The 14,893-nt window shown below is 44.6% G+C and overlaps 26 non-coding genes and 1 pseudogene across 26 annotated transcripts; all 27 read left to right on the top strand.

Annotated features, from left to right (window-relative positions):
- Positions 1-6,191: 6,191 nt before the first annotated feature.
- LOC133437121 (5S ribosomal RNA) lies at positions 6,192-6,310 on the top strand. The gene has a single exon (XR_009780603.1). It is a non-coding gene; the product is annotated as a 5S ribosomal RNA (ribosomal RNA).
- A 199-nt stretch (positions 6,311-6,509) lies between these two features.
- Positions 6,510-6,628, top strand: LOC133437095 (5S ribosomal RNA). The gene has a single exon (XR_009780578.1). It is a non-coding gene; the product is annotated as a 5S ribosomal RNA (ribosomal RNA).
- A 200-nt stretch (positions 6,629-6,828) lies between these two features.
- Positions 6,829-6,947, top strand: LOC133437047 (5S ribosomal RNA). The gene has a single exon (XR_009780533.1). It is a non-coding gene; the product is annotated as a 5S ribosomal RNA (ribosomal RNA).
- A 199-nt stretch (positions 6,948-7,146) lies between these two features.
- Positions 7,147-7,265, top strand: LOC133437141 (5S ribosomal RNA). The gene has a single exon (XR_009780622.1). It is a non-coding gene; the product is annotated as a 5S ribosomal RNA (ribosomal RNA).
- A 199-nt stretch (positions 7,266-7,464) lies between these two features.
- LOC133437073 (5S ribosomal RNA) lies at positions 7,465-7,583 on the top strand. Its single transcript, XR_009780556.1, has one exon. It is a non-coding gene; the product is annotated as a 5S ribosomal RNA (ribosomal RNA).
- Positions 7,584-7,800: 217 nt separating this feature from the next.
- Positions 7,801-7,919, top strand: LOC133437044 (5S ribosomal RNA). The gene has a single exon (XR_009780530.1). It is a non-coding gene; the product is annotated as a 5S ribosomal RNA (ribosomal RNA).
- A 199-nt stretch (positions 7,920-8,118) lies between these two features.
- LOC133437209 (5S ribosomal RNA) lies at positions 8,119-8,237 on the top strand. The gene has a single exon (XR_009780674.1). It is a non-coding gene; the product is annotated as a 5S ribosomal RNA (ribosomal RNA).
- A 199-nt stretch (positions 8,238-8,436) lies between these two features.
- Positions 8,437-8,555, top strand: LOC133437026 (5S ribosomal RNA). The gene has a single exon (XR_009780513.1). It is a non-coding gene; the product is annotated as a 5S ribosomal RNA (ribosomal RNA).
- A 216-nt stretch (positions 8,556-8,771) lies between these two features.
- LOC133437056 (5S ribosomal RNA) lies at positions 8,772-8,890 on the top strand. Its single transcript, XR_009780539.1, has one exon. It is a non-coding gene; the product is annotated as a 5S ribosomal RNA (ribosomal RNA).
- Positions 8,891-9,087: 197 nt separating this feature from the next.
- On the top strand, positions 9,088-9,206 carry LOC133437079 (5S ribosomal RNA). The gene has a single exon (XR_009780562.1). It is a non-coding gene; the product is annotated as a 5S ribosomal RNA (ribosomal RNA).
- Positions 9,207-9,405: 199 nt separating this feature from the next.
- On the top strand, positions 9,406-9,524 carry LOC133437183 (5S ribosomal RNA). The gene has a single exon (XR_009780661.1). It is a non-coding gene; the product is annotated as a 5S ribosomal RNA (ribosomal RNA).
- Positions 9,525-9,723: 199 nt separating this feature from the next.
- Positions 9,724-9,842, top strand: LOC133437114 (5S ribosomal RNA). The gene has a single exon (XR_009780596.1). It is a non-coding gene; the product is annotated as a 5S ribosomal RNA (ribosomal RNA).
- Positions 9,843-10,065: 223 nt separating this feature from the next.
- LOC133437115 (5S ribosomal RNA) lies at positions 10,066-10,184 on the top strand. The gene has a single exon (XR_009780597.1). It is a non-coding gene; the product is annotated as a 5S ribosomal RNA (ribosomal RNA).
- Positions 10,185-10,383: 199 nt separating this feature from the next.
- On the top strand, positions 10,384-10,502 carry LOC133437139 (5S ribosomal RNA). Its single transcript, XR_009780620.1, has one exon. It is a non-coding gene; the product is annotated as a 5S ribosomal RNA (ribosomal RNA).
- A 199-nt stretch (positions 10,503-10,701) lies between these two features.
- Positions 10,702-10,820, top strand: LOC133437069 (5S ribosomal RNA). The gene has a single exon (XR_009780552.1). It is a non-coding gene; the product is annotated as a 5S ribosomal RNA (ribosomal RNA).
- Positions 10,821-11,037: 217 nt separating this feature from the next.
- Positions 11,038-11,156, top strand: LOC133437008 (5S ribosomal RNA). The gene has a single exon (XR_009780496.1). It is a non-coding gene; the product is annotated as a 5S ribosomal RNA (ribosomal RNA).
- A 199-nt stretch (positions 11,157-11,355) lies between these two features.
- LOC133437045 (5S ribosomal RNA) lies at positions 11,356-11,474 on the top strand. Its single transcript, XR_009780531.1, has one exon. It is a non-coding gene; the product is annotated as a 5S ribosomal RNA (ribosomal RNA).
- Positions 11,475-11,673: 199 nt separating this feature from the next.
- LOC133437225 (5S ribosomal RNA) lies at positions 11,674-11,792 on the top strand. Its single transcript, XR_009780689.1, has one exon. It is a non-coding gene; the product is annotated as a 5S ribosomal RNA (ribosomal RNA).
- A 217-nt stretch (positions 11,793-12,009) lies between these two features.
- On the top strand, positions 12,010-12,128 carry LOC133437024 (5S ribosomal RNA). Its single transcript, XR_009780511.1, has one exon. It is a non-coding gene; the product is annotated as a 5S ribosomal RNA (ribosomal RNA).
- Positions 12,129-12,327: 199 nt separating this feature from the next.
- On the top strand, positions 12,328-12,446 carry LOC133437206 (5S ribosomal RNA). The gene has a single exon (XR_009780673.1). It is a non-coding gene; the product is annotated as a 5S ribosomal RNA (ribosomal RNA).
- A 199-nt stretch (positions 12,447-12,645) lies between these two features.
- Positions 12,646-12,764, top strand: LOC133437025 (5S ribosomal RNA). The gene has a single exon (XR_009780512.1). It is a non-coding gene; the product is annotated as a 5S ribosomal RNA (ribosomal RNA).
- Positions 12,765-12,980: 216 nt separating this feature from the next.
- LOC133437098 (5S ribosomal RNA) lies at positions 12,981-13,099 on the top strand. The gene has a single exon (XR_009780581.1). It is a non-coding gene; the product is annotated as a 5S ribosomal RNA (ribosomal RNA).
- Positions 13,100-13,296: 197 nt separating this feature from the next.
- LOC133437193 (5S ribosomal RNA) lies at positions 13,297-13,415 on the top strand (annotated as a pseudogene).
- Positions 13,416-13,614: 199 nt separating this feature from the next.
- Positions 13,615-13,733, top strand: LOC133437001 (5S ribosomal RNA). The gene has a single exon (XR_009780489.1). It is a non-coding gene; the product is annotated as a 5S ribosomal RNA (ribosomal RNA).
- A 217-nt stretch (positions 13,734-13,950) lies between these two features.
- On the top strand, positions 13,951-14,069 carry LOC133437205 (5S ribosomal RNA). The gene has a single exon (XR_009780672.1). It is a non-coding gene; the product is annotated as a 5S ribosomal RNA (ribosomal RNA).
- Positions 14,070-14,269: 200 nt separating this feature from the next.
- On the top strand, positions 14,270-14,388 carry LOC133437112 (5S ribosomal RNA). The gene has a single exon (XR_009780594.1). It is a non-coding gene; the product is annotated as a 5S ribosomal RNA (ribosomal RNA).
- Positions 14,389-14,605: 217 nt separating this feature from the next.
- On the top strand, positions 14,606-14,724 carry LOC133436999 (5S ribosomal RNA). The gene has a single exon (XR_009780487.1). It is a non-coding gene; the product is annotated as a 5S ribosomal RNA (ribosomal RNA).
- Positions 14,725-14,893: the final 169 nt, after the last annotated feature.

The following is a 14,893-nucleotide window of genomic DNA, read 5'->3' as shown; positions in this document are numbered from 1 at the left end:
GTGGTAACAGCGACAGCTCACGTCCTAAAGTGTTTTGCACATGGTTAAGGCACTTTAACTCCAACAAATAAAACCAACAGATCAATGACTTATATTCTATGACTTATCTTCAACTCCATATAAGAGGTATTTCAAGCTACAGCTTCTGCTTACGGCCATACCAGCCTGGCCACGCCCTCTGACTTCCTGTTTGTGCAGGAAGAGTGACGTGGCAGTTTGGTTCATGGTGGATGAAGGAGAGACAAAGTTCAGATTGGAAAACAAACGAAAAAGGCTCAGAGAAGTGGAGAACAACAACACCTCCCCCGGCAGCAGTTGCTGCAGGGGGGCTACTCCAAGGGAGTATAAAAAAACTAAAACGGATTACTCGGTGATGAAGGTGGATAACGGACTGGACATGAGCTCAGCTATGACGGACAAAATGGAGTCGGAGGGGATCCCAAGGCAAAAGATGGCCCGCGCAATGGTCGGAGCCGGAGAGAAAGAGAAGAGAGCGGGAGAGGGGCCCGAGGCAGAGAAAGTGGAGAAAAGGAGGACGGGAGGACAACACAGCGGAGCGGTGTGGAAGGGGGCAGAGGAGGAGACGGCAGCAAGGGTGGCGGAGCCGAGAGCTGCAAAAGAATGTTGGGATCAAGCGGAAGACCAGAAAAAACTTGTAGTAAATGTGGAGATAGAGGGAGATGATGCCATCTCCCTCATGGAACTCTTGAAAGCTGTGAGTGTTACATGCGGTCGTGTCGTTGGCTGCCGAGTAAAGGCGGACAGAAAGTGGGAACTAACAATGGGCAACCCGCACGGGAAAAACAGACTGTTAGATGGTTTCAAGATAAGAGATTCGCGAGTGATCGCCTCTGAAATAATGAAGGACACGAGAGTGGTCTCATTTTTAAGTCTTCCTATTTATATCACTGATGAGCAGATTTTCACAAAGCTGGCACATTGGGGAGTAGAGCCGGTCTCACCAATCAAGAAGAGAAAATGGCCTGGCACGGACATATTCGACGGCACCAGGTTCCTGAAAGTCAGGTTCCCAGAGTCGGTGGCGGCTCTGCCGTATAGCACGAAATTTGACACGCTCGAGGGTCCGGAGTATTTCAGGATCATCCATAACAACCAAATGAGGGTGTGCAGACTGTGCCTACAGCAGGGGCACATTCTGCGGGAATGTCCTGAGTTCCTGTGTTACAAATGTAACAAACAAGGACACTATGCAAGAGAATGTGCACGCATGACGGAACGAACCGGCGGAAAGCAGGAGGAGAAGGAGGAGAAGGAGGAGACGGAGGAGTTGGTGGAGGAGAGCGAGGCAGAAAAGAAGGAGGCGGCGGAGGAAGAGGAGGAGGAGGAAGACGGAGAAGGAGAGGTTGAGAGCCTGGTGGGGGACATGGAGGAGGAAGCGGTGGAGGAATCGATGGAGGAAGCAGGGAGTGACGAGGGAGGAGATGTCGCAGAGGATGCAAAGGAGGGGAGCAGTGGAGATGAGGAGGAACGAGGCGGACAAGATTGGGGTGAAGGACAAAGCAGCGGGGGGTCGCTTCCTTGTGCGCAGCAGAGAGTCACCAGGCGGGGTGGTGAGAATCCTGCTGAGACGGAGGACGTGGAGACCGGAAACGGAGCGAGGGGGATATCGAGGAAAAGATCAGGTACGAGAAAAGGGCGAGCACAGAAGAAACGTATGCACAATGAGGAAACTTCTAATATCCAGCGGTGATGGTCCGTTTCTCCTCCTTATCATGGTGTTAATGCCAATAACAGTGGCATCCATTAATGCAAACGGGCTGAGAGACAAGACGAAGTTCGAAAGCATGATAAGATTAAGTAAGGCGGATGTAATATGCTTACAAGAAACTCATTGGGATGCAGTAACGGAGCGAGACATGATAAAGCTGTGGGATGGGGAATGCTTCTCTAGCCATGGAACTAACATTGCAAGGGGAGTGGCGATTTTGTGTAAAAGGGACAGTGGAATTAAGGCCACGATGAGGGCTAAAGATGGAGAAGGAAGATGGATTAATATAGATTGTGTAGCTCAGGATGTGAATTATAATATTTTAAATGTCTATGCACCGAATACAGAAGGCGATCGCACAGCCTTCTTTAGGAAATTTTATAAAATAGCCGAAAAGTGTGATGTTATAATAGGAGATTTTAATGTGAAATTGTGTCATCTGGATATAAACGAAAGTTGTGTATGGAGACAAGATGCCTCAAGAAAGGTTCTAAATGACTTTATGATGGTTAACAACTGGTGCGACGTATGGAGAGTGAAAAATCCTGATAAGAGGCAATATTCAAGGGCGCAAGTGGTTCAAGGGGTTCTAAAACGAACCAGAATTGATTTGTGCTTAACGAAGACATCGCATATACGATTATTTAATAATGTGGATTATAAATGGATACACTTAAGCGATCACACCATACTATCATTAGAAATGGGGGAACAGGAAGAGAAAAGGGGAGGGGGGACATGGCACTTAAATGCACATCTCTTGTACGATGTGAATTATAATAGAGCCATTAGGCAACTAATTTTGAGCGTAAGCTCACAACCGGGTTTTGAAAAGAATATAATACAAGGCTGGGAGGACTTGAAGACAAAAATAAAAGGGAAATCCATACAATATGCGAAAAGGTTTCGGGCGAGACAACAGAAGAAAGAAAGAATGCTAAGAGCAGAAATCGAAAAGGTTGAGAGACAGAAAGGCTCGGAGGGGAATAAGTTAATAAGATTGCATACCGAGTTAAAAGAGTTGGAGAGGTTGAAATGCGAAGGGGCTATATTAAGGAGCAAAGCGCAGTATGCGGTGGAAGGAGAAAAAAATACCGGCTTCTTCCTGAACTTGGAAAAAAGAAGGCAAAACAAATGCTACATAGCGGAAGTGATAAATGAAAAGGGAGAGACAACAGCTGACTTTGTAGAGATCTTAGAGACAGTCCAGAATTATTATACCCATCTTTTTGAAACAGAGGGGACAGATGATGGGATAACAGAGGAGATCCTGGCAAAATGTGAGATGAAGTTAGCTGAAGAAGACACACTCATGTGCGACCAGGAGATGAAGGAAGAGGATATTGATTTGGCAATAAAACAATTAGTACTAAATAAAAGTCCAGGTAGTGATGGACTAACAGCGAATTTTTATAAACAATTCAGTGATATATTGAAACCAATATTGTTAAATTTATACAGAACAATAGAATTAACACAATCCGTGCCGGCATCTATGGCAAGAGGGATCATAACGATCATATATAAGAAAGGGGATAAACGAAATCTAGCCAATTATAGGCCTATAACACTACTAAACACGGATTACAAAATATTGATGAAAGTACTAGCAAACAGAATGAAACAGGTCGTGCACACTATCGTAGAGCCCTCTCAGGCTTATAGTGTGCCGGGAAGGGAAGTTTCAGATATTTTGAATACTGTCAGAGACACAGTAGAATTTTTGAAAACTACCAGCAAAGAGGGCATTCTGGTCTCACTGGACTTCAACAAAGCCTTTGATAGAGTCGAACACAAATTTATGTTCAAAGTTTTGGAGAGGGTGGGATTTGGAGCGCGTTTTCTCGGGTGGATTAGGTTAATGTACGCCAACGCCACTGGCAGTGTGAAGTGTAACGGGGTGGTTACCGATCCTTTTCCGCTTCGAAGGTCGGTGAGACAGGGATGTCCACTGTCCTCAATTTTGTATACAATAATCGTGGAAACACTGGGTGTCCTTATTAAAAAAGATTCAGAAATAAAAGGTATAGAATTACCTGGAGGGGAGATGTGCACCATACAACAGTTTGCTGATGATACCACGTTACTGATTAAAGACATAAATAGCGTACATAGAATAATAAACTTGGTAGAACGATATGGTAGAGCCTCAGGAGCTAAAATAAATCCAGATAAATCAGAAATCATGTTCATCAATATGAAGGGGCCGCCGCAAAATGAATTACCGGTACAATTACAAGCAGAACATATCAAAATATTGGGTACATACATTGGGGTAAACAGTGAAACGGCCAGGGACATGACATGGACTAGTATAATTAAAAGGATAGAAGCAATTTTGTGCTATTGGCGAATGAGGAACCTGAAACTCAATGGGAAGGTGGTGGTATTAAATAGCTTGGTAATGTCTAAAATATATTATGCACTCACGGTGATAGATCTACCCTTATGGGCACTAAACAAACTAAATGAGATTATGACAGTTTTCTTGTGGGGGACAACGGTGGGGAAAATCGCAAGAAAAACATTAATAGGGAAATATGAAGAGGGAGGGCTAAAATTACTAGACATAGAAAGTAAGAAAAATGCTTTCAGGATTAAATTGGTCAGAAAATATCTGTACGATGACACGGCTTACGGCTGGAAGGGTCTTATGCAGTTTTTTTTAAATCGAGTGCTCGGAATAGGAGATTTTGTCCTGCTTATGAAACCGAAGAGGCCGATGACAGCGGGAGTCCCATTATTTTATAGGGAGGTCCTCGAAGCACAAGCTGGCTTCCTGGAGCATATAGAATATGGGGCGAATTCTATAAGCCTAATAAGAGAACTGCCGATATTTTTAAATAAATATATAAAGAAAGAAAATAAAATGTTGTATAATAACAAAATGATAAGAGCTGGACTAGTACAGCTGAAAGATATAATGTATGAATTTGTGCCCGGTTTTTTGCCGACGCAGGCCGTGGTGGATAGTATAAGGGAAGTTGATTATAATTCAACATACACGGTCATAGAGAATTATTATAAGACTATTCAGAGAAGTATCCCACAACAATGGAGAAGGCTGATAGAAACAGGTACAGCTAGAGATAGGACGAGCAAACTCCCAGAGCTGGGAATTAAGCGAGAGGGGGAAAACAAGAGCTTCAGTCTGATCTCCTGCAAGGAAATCTACGAGCGTTTTTTAGTGAACGTCACGAAATCACCGGCCTCCTTGTCGTATTGGAGCAAGGTCTTTCCACAGAAAGAGGGGTGGAAAATATGGGAGAAATGGAAAGTACAGGGTAACAGCATCGAGGCTGAGGACAATGATTTCAAAATAAGACACAATAAAATTTTTACTAATGTGGTTTTACATCAACTGGATAAAGCTGTAGACAGAGATTGTGATGTTTGTGGCTTATTGCCGGAAACGCTGATGCATATGTTTGATATTTGTCCTGAGTTATCTGGCTTTTTTGGGTTATTGAAGAAATGTCTAATAGAAAAATTGGGAATGGTGTGGGACGGAAGGGATTCATGGGAGTTTTTTCTTTTATTTGGAAACTGGCAATACAGTAAAATTAGAAACGAAATGCTGTGCAGATTTATGTTGAGCCATGCACGATGGGCAATAAGGGCACGAAGAAACAAGGCACATTACGAACGAAGGGTTATTGCAATATGGCCGATTTTTCAAAACATAGTGAAGAAACAGATTCGATACAGGTTGATACATGGGGTAGACCATTTTGAACGACTGTATGTGAAGGATGCCAATCTCCTATCCCTTGATAAAGAAAAGAGGATTGTGTGGAATTGGTAGCTCTTTTTGGACTGTGTAGTTGGGAAATTGTGTGTAATAAAAAAAAAAAAAAAAAAAAAAAAAAAAAAAAAATTGGCTACTTCATCTTTTGAAAATTGTGCACAGTGATCATATAGTTGGAATGATTTTTCACCCTGTGGGATGGCTGAACGAATGATGCTGGGTTTTGAAATGCCACTATGTGCAAATCAGGTTTGTTTTTGTAATTCGAGTGCTGATGTTGTTTTTCTTTTCTTTTGAAAAAAGGACCTGAGTGTAAATGTCACAGAGAGAGGAAAATGTGTTGGAAATGGATACTGTAAACAAAAATATATTTTTTTTGTAAATATATTTTCATAATAAAAGACACAAAAAAAAAAAGATGCGCCCGATCTCGTCTGATCTCGGAAGCTAAGCAGGGTCGGGCCTGGTTAGTACTTGGATGGGAGACCGCCTGGGAATAGCAGGTGCTGTAAGCTTTTTCAACCTGCAGAGAGCGCTCTCGCTTAATCTACCCACACATATTTCAACGTGGTAACAGCGACAGCTCACGTCCTAAAGGGTTTTGCACATGGTTAAGGCGCTTTAACTCCAACAAATAAAACCAACAAATCAATGACTTATATTCTATGACTTATCTTCAACTCCATATAAGAAGTATTTCAAGCTGCAGCTTCTGCTTACGGCCATACCAGCCTGGATGCGCCTGATCTCGTCTGATCTCGGAAGCTAAGCAGGGTCGGGCCTGGTTAGTACTTGGATGGGAGACTGCCTGGGAGTACCAGGTGCTGTAAGCTTTTTCAACCAGCAGAGAACGCTCTCGCTTAATCTAGCCACACATATTTCAACGTGGTAACTGCGACAGCTCACGTCCTAAAGTGTTTTGCACATGGTTAAGGCACTTTAACTCCAACAAATAAAACCAACAGATCAATGACTTATATTCTATGACTTATCTTCAACTCCATATAAGAGGTATTTCAAGCTGCAGCTTCTACTTACGGCCATACCAGCCTGGATGCGCCCGGTCTCGTCTGATCTCGGAAGCTAAGCAGGGTCGGGCCTGGTTAGTACTTGGATGGGAGACCGCCTGGGAATACCAGGTGCTGTAAGCTTTTTCAACCTGCAGTAGAGCGCTCTCGCTTAATCTACCGACACATATTTCAACGTGGTAACAGCGACAGCTCACGTTCTAAAGTGTTTTGCACATGGTTAAGGCACTTTAACTCCAACAAATAAAACCAACAGATCAATGACTTATATTCTATGACTTATCTTCAACTCCATATAAGAGGTATTTCAAGCTACAGCTTCTGCTTACGGCCATACCAGCCTGGATGCGCCCGATCTCGTCTGATCTCGGAAGCTAAGCAGGGTCGGGCCTGGTTAGTACTTGGATGGGAGACCGCCTGGGAATAGCAGGTGCTGTAAGCTTTTTCAACCTGCAGAGAGCGCTCTCGCTTAATCTACCCACACATATTTCAACGTGGTAACAGCGACAGCTCACGTCCTAAAGTGTTTTGCACATGGTTAAGGCGCTTTAACTCCAACAAATAAAACCAACAAATCAATGACTTATATTCTATGACTTATCTTCAACTCCATATAAGAGGTATTTCAAGCAGGAGCTTCTGCTTACGGCCATACCAGCCTGGATGCGCCCAATCTCGTCTGATCTCGGAAGCTAAGCAGGGTCGGGCCTGGTTAGTACTTGAATGGGAGACCGCCTGGGAATACCAGGTGCTGTAAGTTTTTTCAACCAGCAGAGAGCGCTCTCGCTTAATCTACCCACACATATTTCAACGTGGTAAAAGCGACAGCTCACGTCCTAAAGTGTTTTGCACATGGTTAAGGCACTTTAACTCCAACAAATAAAACCAACAGATCAATGACTTATATTCTATGACTTATCTTCAACTCCATATAAGAGGTATTTCAAGCTACAGCTTCTGCTTACGGCCATACCAGCCTGGATGCGCCCGATCTCGTCTGATCTCAGAAGCTAAGCAGGGTCGGGCCTGGTTAGTACTTGGATGGGAGACCGCCTGGGAATACCAGGTGCTGTAAGCTTTTTCAACCAGCAGAGAGCGCTCTCGCTTAATCTACCCACACATATTTCAACGTGGTAACAGCGACAGCTCACGTCCTAAAGGGTTTTTCACATGGTTAAGGCACTTTAACTCCAAGAAATATGCGCTTCTAAATTATTATCACCAACAAATCAATGACTTATATTATATGACTTATCTTCAACTCCATATAAGAGGTATTTCAAGCTGCAGCTTCAGCTTGCGGCCATACCAGCCTGGATGCGCCCGATCTCGTCTGATCTCGGAAGCTAAGCAGGGTCGGGCCTGGTTAGTACTTGGATGGGAGACCGCCTGGGAATATCAGGTGCTGTAAGCTTTTTCAACCAGCAGAAAGCGCTCTCGCTTAATCTACCCACACATATTTCAAAGTGGTAACAGCGACAGCTCACGTCCTAAAGTGTTTTGCACATGGTTAAGGCACTTTAACTCCAACAAATAAAACCAACAAATCAATGACTTATATTCTATGACTTATCTTCAACTCCATATCAGAGGTATTTCAAGCTGCAGCTTCTGCTTACGGCCATACCAGCCTGGATGCGCCCGATCTCGTCTGATCTCGGAAGCTAAGCAGGGTCGGGCCTGGTTAGTACTTGGATGGGAGACCGCCTGGGAATACCAGGTGCTGTAAGCTTTTTCAACCAGCAGAGAGCGCTCTCGCTTAATCTACCCACACATATTTCAACGTGGTAACAGCGACAGCTCACGTCCTAAAGTGTTTTGCACATGGTTAAGGCACTTTAACTCCAACAAATAAAACCAACAAATCAATGACTTATATTCTATCACTTATCTTCAACTCCATATAAGAGGTATTTCAAGCTGCAGCTTCTGCTTACGGCCATACCAGCCTGGATGCGCCCGATCTCGTCTGATCTCGGAAGCTAAGCAGGGTCGGGCCTGGTTAGTACTTGAATGGGAGACCGCCTGGGAATACCAGGTGCTGTAAGCTTTTTCAACCAGCAGAGAGCGCTCTCGCTTAATCTACCCACACAAATTTCAACGTGGTAACAGCGACAGCTCACGTCCTAATGTGTTTTGCACATGGTTAAGGCACTTTAACTCCAACAAATAAGCGCTTCTAAATTATTATCACCAACAAATCAATGACTTATATTATATGACTATCTTCAACTCCATATAAGAGGTATTTCAAGCTGCAGCTTCAGCTCACGGCCATACCAGCCTGGATGCGCCCGATCTCGTCTGATCTCGGAAGCTAAGCAGGGTCGGGCCTGGTTAGTACTTGGATGGGAGACCGCCTGGGAATACCAGGTGCTGTAAGCTTTTTCAACCTGCAGAGAGCGCTCTCGCTTAATCTACCCACACATTTTAACGTGGTAACAGCGACAGCTCACGTCCTAAAGTGTTTTGCACATGCTTAAGGCACCTTAACTCCAACAAATAAAACCAACAGATCAATGACTTATATTCTATGACTTATCTTCAACTCCATATAAGAGGTATTTCAAGCTGCAGCTTCTGCTTACGGCCATACCAGCCTGGATGCGCCCGATCTAGTCTGATCTCGGAAGCTAAGCAGGGTCGGGCCTGGTTAGTACTTGGATGGGAGACCGCCTGGGAATACCAGGTGCTGTAAGCTTTTTCAACCAGCAGAGAACGCTCTCGCTTAATCTACCCACACATATTTCAACGTGGTAACAGCGACAGCTCACGTCCTAAAGTGTTTTGCACATGGTTAAGGCACTTTAACTCCGACAAATAAAACCAACAAATCAATGACTTATATTCTATGACTTATCTTCAACTCCATATAAGAGGTATTTCAAGCTGCAGCTTCTGCTTACGGCCATACCAGCCTGGATGCGCCCGATCTCGTCTGATCTCGGAAGCTAAGCATGGTCGGGCCTGGTTAGTACTTGGATGGGAGACCGCCTGGGTTTACCAGGTGCTGTAAGCATTTTCAACCAGCAGAGAGCGCTCTCACTTAATCTACCCACACATATTTCAACGTGGTAACAGCAACAGCTCACGTCCTAAAGGGTTTTTCACATGGTTAAGGCACTTTAACTCCGACAAATAAAACCAACAAATCGATGACTTATATTCTATGACTTATCTTCAACTCCATATAAGAGGTATTTCAAGCTGCAGTTTCTGCTTACGGCCATACCAGCCTGGATGCGCCCGATCTCGTCTGATCTCGGAAGCTAAGCAGGGTCGGGCCTGGTTAGTACTTGGATGCGAGACCGCCTGGGAATACCAGGTGCTGTAAGCTTTTTCAACCAGCAGAGAGCGCTCTCGCTTAATCTACCCACACAAATTTCAACGTGGTAACAGCGACAGCTCACGTCCTAAAGTGTTTTGCACATGGTTAAGGCACTTTAACTCCAACAAATAAGCGCTTCTAAATTATTATCACCAACAAATCAATGACTCATATTATATGACTTATCTTCAACTCCATATAAGAGGTATTTCAAGCTGCAGCTTCAGCTTCAGCTTACGGCCATACCAGCCTGGATGCGCCCGATCTCGTCTGATCTCAGAAGCTAAGCAGGGTTGGGCCTGGTTAGTACTTGGATGGGAGACCGCCTGGGAATACCAGGTGCTGTAAACTTTTTCAACCAGCAGAGAGCGCTCTCGCTTAATCTACCCACACATATTTCAACGTGGTAACAGCGACAGCTCACGTCCTAAAGTGTTTTGCACATGGTTAAGGCACTTTAACTCCAACAAATAAAACCAACAAATCAATGACTTATATTCTATGACTTATCTTCAACTCCATATAAGAGGTATTTCAAGCAGGAGCTTCTGCTTACGGCCATACCAGCCTGGATGCGCCCAATCTCGTCTGATCTCGGAAGCTAAGCAGGGTCGGGCCTGGTTAGTACTTGAATGGGAGACCGCCTGGGAATACCAGGTGCTGTAAGTTTTTTCAACCAGCAGAGAGCGCTCTCGCTTAATCTACCCACACATATTTCAACGTGGTAAAAGCGACAGCTCACGTCCTAAAGTGTTTTGCACATGGTTAAGGCACTTTAACTCCAACAAATAAAACCAACAGATCAATGACTTATATTCTATGACTTATCTTCAACTCCATATAAGAGGTATTTCAAGCAACAGCTTCTGCTTACGGCCATACCAGCCTGGATACGCCCGATCTCGTCTGATCTCGGAAGCTAAGCAGGGTCGGGCCTGGTTAGTACTTGGATGGGAGACCGCCTGGGAATAGCAGGTGCTGTAAGCTTTTTCAACCAGCAGAGAGCGCTCTCGCTTAATCTACCCACACATATTTCAACGTGGTAACAGCGACAGCTCACGTCCTAAAGGGTTTTTCACATGGTTAAGGCACTTTAACTCCAACAAATATGCGCTTCTAAATTATTATCACCAACAAATCAATGACTTATATTATATGACTTATCTTCAACTCCATATAAGAGGTATTTCAAGCTGCAGCTTCAGCTTACGGCCATACCAGCCTGGATGCGCCCGATCTCGTCTGATCTCGGAAGCTAAGCAGGGTCGGGCCTGGTTAGTACTTGGATGGGAGACCGCCTGGGAATATCAGGTGCTGTAAGCCTTTTCAACCAGCAGAGAGCGCTCTCGCTTAATCTACCCACACATATTTCAAAGTGGTAACAGCGACAGCTCACGTCCTAAAGTGTTTTGCACATGGTTAAGGCACTTTAACTCCAACAAATAAAACCAACAAATCAATGACTTATATTCTATGACTTATCTTCAACTCCATATAAGAGGTATTTCAAGCTACAGCTTCTGCTTACGGCCATACCAGCCTGGATGCGCCCGATCTCGTCTGATCTCGGAAGCTAAGCAGGGTCGGGCCTGGTTAGTACTTGGATGGGAGACCGCCTGGGAATAGCAGGTGCTGTAAGCTTTTTCAACCTGCAGAGAGTGCTCTCGCTTAATCTACCCACACATATTTCAACGTGGTAACAGCGACAGCTCACGTCCTAAAGGGTTTTGCACATGGTTAAGGCACTTTAACTCCAACAAATAAAACCAACAAATCAATGACTTATATGCTATGACTTATTTTCAACTCCATATAAGAGGTATTTCAAGCTGCAGCTTCTGCTTACAGCCATACCAGCCTGGATGCGCCCGATCTCGTCTGATCTCGGAAGCTAAGCAGGGTCGGGCCTGGTTAGTACTTGGATGGGAGACCGCCTGGGAATACCAGGTGCTGTAAGCTTTTTCAACCAGCAGAGAGCGCTCTCGCTTAATCTACCCACACATATTTCAACGTGGTAACAGCGACAGCTCACGTCCTAAAGGGTTTTCCACATGGTTAAGGCACTTTAACTCCAACAAATATGCGCTTCTAAATTATTATCACCAACAAATCAATGACTTATATTATATGACTTATCTTCAACTCCATATAAGAGGTATTTCAAGCTGCAGCTTCAGCTTACGGCCATACCAGCCTGGATGCGCCCGATCTCGTCTGATCTCGGAAGCTAAGCAGGGTCGGGCCTGGTTAGTACTTGGATGGGAGACCGCCTGGGAATATCAGGTGCTGTAAGCTTTTTCAACCAGCAGAGAGCGCTCTCGCTTAATCTACCCACACATATTTCAAAGTGGTAACAGCGACAGCTCACGTCCTAAAGTGTTTTGCACATGGTTAAGGCACTTTAACTCCAACAAATAAAACCAACAAATCAATGACTTATATTCTATGACTTATCTTCAACTCCATATCAGAGGTATTTCAAGCTGCAGCTTCTGCTTACGGCCATACCAGCCTGGATGCGCCCGATCTCGTCTGATCTCGGAAGCTAAGCAGGGTCGGGCCTGGTTAGTACTTGGATGGGAGACCGCCTGGGAATACCAGGTGCTGTAAGCTTTTTCAACCAGCAGAGAGCGCTCTCGCTTAATCTACCCACACATATTTCAACGTGGTAACAGCGACAGCTCACGTCCTAAAGTGTTTTGCACATGGTTAAGGCACTTTAACTCCAACAAATAAAACCAACAAATCAATGACTTATATTCTATGACTTATCTTCAACTCCATATAAGAGGTATTTCAAGCTGCAGCTTCTGCTTACGGCCATACCAGCCTGGATGCGCCCGATCTCGTCTGATCTCGGAAGCTAAGCAGGGTCGGGCCTGGTTAGTACTTGAATGGGAGACCGCCTGGGAATACCAGGTGCTGTAAGCTTTTTCAACCAGCAGAGAGCGCTCTCGCTTAATCTAGCCACACAAATTTCAACGTGGTAACAGCGACAGCTCACGTCCTAAAGTGTTTTGCACATGGTTAAGGCACTTTAACTCCAACAAATAAGCGCTTCTAAATTATTATCACCAACAAATCAATGACTTATATTATATGACTATCTTCAACTCCATATAAGAGGTATTTCAAGCTGCAGCTTCAGCTCACGGCCATACCAGCCTGGATGCGCCCGATCTCGTCTGATCTCGGAAGCTAAGCAGGGTCGGGCCTGGTTAGTACTTGGATGGGAGACCGCCTGGGAATACCAGGTGCTGTAAGTTTTTTCAACCTGCAGAGAGCGCTCTCGCTTAATCTACCCACACATTTTAACGTGGTAACAGCGACAGCTCACGTCCTAAAGTGTTTTGCACATGCTTAAGGCACTTTAACTCCAACAAATAAAACCAACAAATCAATGACTTATATTCTATGACTTATCTTCAACTCCATATCAGAGGTATTTCAAGCTGCAGCTTCTGCTTACGGCCATACCAGCCTGGATGCGCCCGTTCTAGTCTGATCTCGGAAGCTAAGCAGGGTCAGGCCTTGTTAGTACTTGGATGGGAGACCGCCTGGGAATACCAGGTGCTGTAAGCTTTTTCAACCAGCAGAGAGTGCTCACGCTTAATCTACCCACACATATTTCAACGTGGTAAGAGCGACAGCTCACGTCCTAAAGTGTTTTGCACATGGTTAAGGCACTTTAACTCCAACAAATAAAACCAACAAATCAATGACTTATATTCTATGACTTATCTTCATCTCCATATAAGAGGTATTTCAAGCTGCAGCTTCTGCTTACGGCCATACCAGCCTGGATGCGCCCGATCTCGTCTGATCTCGGAAGCTAAGCAGGGTCGGGCCTGGTTAGTACTTGGATGGGAGACCGCCTGGGAATACCAGGTGCTGTAAGCATTTTCAACCAGCAGAGAGCGCTTTCGCTTAATCTACCCACACAAATTTCAACGTGGTAACAGCGACAGCTCATGTCCTAAAGTGTTTTGCACATGGTTAAGGCACTTTAACTCCAACAAATAAGCGCTTCTAAATTCTTATCACCAAGAAATCAATGACTTATATTCTATGACTTATCTTCAACTCCATATAAGAGGTATTTCAAGCAGCAGATTCTGCTTACGGCCATACCAGCCTGGATGCGCCCGATCTCGTCTGATCTCGGAAGCTAAGCAGGGTCGGGCCTGGTTAGTACTTGGATGGGAGACCGCCTGGGAATACCAGGTGCTGTAAGCTTTTTCAACCAGCAGAGAACGCTCTCGCTTAATCTACCCACACATATTTCAACGTGGTAACAGCGACAGCTCACGTCCTAAAGTGTTTTGCACATGGTTAAGGCACTTTAATTCCAAACAAATAAAACCAACAAATAAATGACTTATATTCTATGACTTATCTTCAACTCCATATAAGAGGTATTTCAAGCTGCTGCTTCTGCTTACGGCCATACAAGCCTGGATGCGCCCGATCTCGTCTGATCTCGGAAGCTAAGCAGGGTCGGGCCTGGTTAGTACTTGGATGGGAGACCGCCTGGGAATACCAGGTGCTGTAAGCATTTTCAACCAGCAGAGAGCGCTCTCGCTTAATCTACCCACACATATTTCAACGTGGTAACAGCGACAGCTCACGTCCAAAAGTGTTTTTCACATGGTTAAGGCACTTTAACTCCAACAAATAAGCGCTTCTAAATTATTATCACCAACAAATCAATGACTTATATTATATGACTTATCTTCAACTACATATAAGAGGTATTTCAAGCAGCAGCTTCTGCTTACGGCCATACCAGCCTGGATGCGCCCGATCTCGTCTGATCTCGGAAGCTAAGCAGGGTCGGGCCTGGTTAGTACTTGGATGGGAGACCGCCTGGGAATACCAGGTGCTGTAAGCATTTTCAACCAGCAGAGAGCGATCTCGCTTAATCTACCCACACATATTTCAACGTGGTAACAGCGACAGCTCACGTCCAAAAGTGTTTTTCACATGGTTAAGGCACTTTAACTCCAACAAATAAACGCTTCTAAATTATTATCACCAACAAATCAATGACTTATATTATA

The sequence above is a fragment of the Cololabis saira genome, unplaced genomic scaffold (genome assembly GCF_033807715.1).
Source record: "Cololabis saira isolate AMF1-May2022 unplaced genomic scaffold, fColSai1.1 scf075, whole genome shotgun sequence".
NCBI lineage: Eukaryota > Metazoa > Chordata > Actinopteri > Beloniformes > Belonidae > Cololabis > Cololabis saira.
This window is presented reverse-complemented; position numbering and strand designations above follow the sequence as displayed.